At 46.8% G+C, this 4,154-nt stretch overlaps 1 pseudogene across 1 annotated transcript; it reads right to left on the reverse strand.

Moving 5' to 3' along the window:
• Positions 1-893: 893 nt before the first annotated feature.
• LOC116895558 lies at positions 894-1,743 on the reverse strand (annotated as a pseudogene). Its single transcript, XR_004387288.1, has one exon. The product of XR_004387288.1 is annotated as a prohibitin-like (transcript).
• Between the last annotated feature and the right edge of the window lie 2,411 nt (positions 1,744-4,154).

Consider the following 4,154-nt stretch of genomic DNA (forward strand, 5'->3'; position numbering starts at 1 on the left):
AGTCTACATCTTGATTGAAGCCGGTCAGGAATAGACTAGCTTCTGCAGGAAGCCAGGAGGAGGCTCTTCCTTACTGGGATCTTCAGTATTTGAGCACTAGGGACCCTCAAAGCACAGTGGCACATTTCCTCCAACAAGTCCCCAGCTATTCCAACAAGGCCACACCTCCTAATAGTGTCACTTCCTACGGGCAAAACATATATAAACCACCACACTGAGCAAACCAGAGAGCAAGTCAGTAAGTAGCATTCTCCCATAGGCTCTCTGCTTCAGTTTCTGCCTCTGTGCTCCAGGGTTGAGCTCCTGCCCTAGCTTCCTTGGAAGATGGACTGTATAGCCTGCAAACCAAATAAATCTCCTTGGTGTCAAGGTATTTAATCACAATATAAAAGCAAAATAGGACGGGGACACACACACACACACACACACACACACACACAGAGTCTTTTGACATCTCAGTAGATTAATACTTATATCCTGTTGAGCAAGGCTGCAAACATTTGCAGTTCCAACCCTGCAAGCTGAGGGAGGATGCTGAGTCCAAGGCTCACCTGCACTACAGAGTGAGACCCTGTTCTACAGTCAAAGCAGAACACAGGAAGTTAGTCAAAGCAGTACGCGGTTTTCATGAATGCTTCTGCAAGGGGAAAAATGTGTATTTTTGTGAAAATAAAGATCCACACCAGCAAAAAAGAAACAAATAGTTCAATTTTTATGTTTTTTTTTTGTTTTGTTTTTGTTTTTGTTTTTGTTTTTTTTTTTTTAGAGTTCTTAAGTGATTTTACCTTTATTTCCTTCACGTTAAGCCAATCATTACATTTCACAGTGATTTCTGGGGTTGGGGCAGAAGGAAGGCGTCATTCTGAGCGATGGAGGCCGTAGCCTGGTTGGCCTTACTGGAGGAGCTGGAGGAGCACGGACTGCCCTGCTGGCAGGTAGGTGATGTTCCGAGAGCAGGAGAGCTGGTAAGCAATGTCCTCAGCAGCTTCCAGCTTTCTCAGCTCGATCAGGCCATCCCCGGCGGTGGCCAGTGAGTTGGCGATCAGCTCAGCCGCCTTGGAGTCCCCCTCAGCAGAGATGATGGCCGCCTTCTTCTGCTGCTCAGCCTTTTCCACCACAAATCTGGCTCTCTCTGCTTCCTGCTGAGCCACCTATTTGGCTTCCACCGCCTCTGTGAACTCCTTCCCAAAGGTCAGATGCGTCAGGGACGCGTCATCCAGGATGAGCCCAAATGTTGCTGCTCGCTCTGTGAGGTCATCGCTCACCTACCTGGAGACCAGCTCTCGCTGGGTAATCAATTCTCCAGCATCGAATCGAGCCACCACCGACTTGAGGATCTCTGTGGTGATAGATGGCAGCACCCGCTCATCATAGTCCTCGCCAATGCTGGTGTAGATACGAGGAAGCTGGCTGGCCACCGGCCGGAAGAGGATACGCAGTGTGATGTTGACATTCTGCAAGTCTTTGCTGCCGGTGATGACCGGCACATTCCGTGGTCGAGAGCGGCAGTCAAAGATGATTGGCTTTTGTACCCAGGGGATGAGGAAGTGAGTCCCTTCCCCTACCACGATGTCCTGCACGCCACGGAATCGGTCGAAGATGACAGCTCTGTGTCCGGCATCCACATTATATAGAGCAGAGTTCACCACGCCTCCTGCAACTGCTAAGGCCAGGCCGAACTTTCCGATGGACTCAAACACTTTGGCAGCCATGACTCCTTCTGTTGCTTCCGCTCACACCTGTTTCCCCAATTTTTATGTTTTTAAAACAATTTAGTATTTTCTCCCCACTTCGCAGGGGTTATGAAATCTTCTCTCTCCTTTGACTTGCACCGCTTCATATTTAAGTCTAAATAATATCTATTTCTTTATTTATATGAGTACACTGTAGCTGTCTTAGACACACCAGAAGAGGGCATCAGATCCCATTACAGATAGTTGTGAGCCACCATGTGGTTGCTGGGAATTGAACTCAGGACCTCTGGAAGAGCAGTCAGTGCTCTTAACCTCTGAGTCAGCTTTCCAGCCCCATATTTACTTCTGGAAGGTCTGATTTCACAAGTAACATAAATGTATCTTTTAAAAACGACCTGATTTGTGTTTTTGTAGAGGTGTGGAATGTGCTTATGTTGGATGTACATAAGGCCGGAGAAGGATATTGGGTGTTCTCTGACATCTCCTGCCGTGCTCCCTTGTGTCAGGGTTTCAGTCCCCTTGAACCTGATACTGGCAGCAGGATGTCATAGAGTTCCTCTGTCCTCTGTCCCAACCCTGTCCCCAAGCGGTACTGGCGTTCCTGGCACAGGATTTTAAACGGGGTTTTCAGGGAGTTGAATTCAGATCTTCAAACCTACACAGTGAGCAATCTCACCTCTGTATATTAGTCATACTCTTTTGGCTACTAAGTAAAAACTCTGCAGTTTTACAACCTGTAAGTATGAATCAAGAAGCAATAAAAATCAAAAACCATACAATTGGACCAGCGGGTGACTCAGCAGGTAAGGGGCCTAATGACCTGAGTTGGGTCCCCAGCCTGTGGTGGAAAGATGTGGAAAGACAGCCTGAGTCGTCCACTCATCTCCACACTCCTCCCCCTCACCCCCAGCACACACATGAACACAAATTTATAAATTTACTTAAAAATCTATAGCTTAAAAAAGTGGGCTAGTATTTAAGGGGGGAGGGTGTGTGATATCTGTGTAAGCACAATTCAGATCGAGAATGAGAAATGATTTCTTCCTTTTTTTTCTTTTTCTTTTGCTGCTTGGATTTTGTCTCTATGCACTTCAGTTGGCGACACACCAGTGGGAGCACATAGGTAATAAGCAATGTAAATTTGAAGTTTTGCAGTAATTACTTACATGTCAACTAAATGTTGCATGTTACTACCAAAAAAAAAAAAAAAAAGGCAGTCAATAGAGAGGCTGTGTCGTGATTTGTCTAAATTAGGAAGTCATTTCCTTTTAATGGGGAAGACGGCAGAGGAGACAAATAGAAAACTATGGGCTGGGCTGGGCTCTAGCTCATTTGGGGGATGTTGTACCTCCCATGACTTCCTATGCTCAACGTGCAGCCCCTGTCAAGCCTGAGGTGGTGGAAAATACTTATAATTCCCAGAGCAGGGCACCAGGACTGCAAAGTCTTCCTTGGTGAGTTAGAGACTAGTCTAGGATATGTGAGGTTAATAACTAACTACGTAAACAATGAAATAAGAAAAATCACTGTTTTAGAAGAATGCCTGCCTGCCCATTTCCGGCTAGCTAGAGGCTGTGGTTGGTGTCTACACAGTAGACCACAAGAAAGCAAGATTGACGACATCCCTTGCAAGTCTTATTCTGGCAAAAAAGGACAAATCCAAACGACCCTCATTTTTTCTCACTGGTAACTTCCTTGCACTGAAGGCCTTTGATGAAAAGGGTTCGTTTGATATAGGAAGAACTGACTGTGTCCATACCCCGTCCCCAAGTCTATGTCCGAGTGTTGTCCCCAGCGCAAACTTGCCCCTGGCCCAGCGTTTGCAATAGTCCTAAAGTAGAAGGTAAACTAAGGAGCAAGGAGCATGAGAGCGCAGTGCATGGGAGCAAGGGTGTGGTGCTTGAGAGCGCGGTGCACGCATGCGCATTTCCATTACAGAGATGGGATGGTTTATGAGGCAAACGCCTTCTGTGGGATGGCAAACTATTGGTAGTGGCCACAGAGGCCAATGGATGCCAACAGGCTGTGGTACTTTTTGTTAAATGGCTGGTGTGACAGTGACTGGCCAGCGTCTTTCTGCCTCTCTCTCTCCCTCTTTCATCTACACTTGGGAGAGTGAGGAGAAGGAACTGGGCAGAAGAGGAAAAGAAACGGTGGGCAGCACTCCATCCCAAAGGCTAAGCTGCTCTGTACGTGATGGACTGGGACACTGGGGAAGAGATGAGGAGAGCCTCTGTGGGAAAAGTACCGGAAGGCCAGCCCCAGAGATGGGTGCCACTTTTCTGCAGGGCTTGAGTTGCAAAGGGCTAACTAGGAATTACATTACAGATTAGAAATTTGGGTTTTGCACAGCCAATCTAGAAAGGCTTGTTGCAAAACGGAAAACTGCTGAGAGTTAGTTAGAAGTTTAATCAGGGAACGTCCTGGTCATAGGATCTAAGTTAAGGTTTTAAACTACAT

Source organism: Rattus rattus, chromosome 3 (assembly GCF_011064425.1).
Source record: "Rattus rattus isolate New Zealand chromosome 3, Rrattus_CSIRO_v1, whole genome shotgun sequence".
NCBI lineage: Eukaryota > Metazoa > Chordata > Mammalia > Rodentia > Muridae > Rattus > Rattus rattus.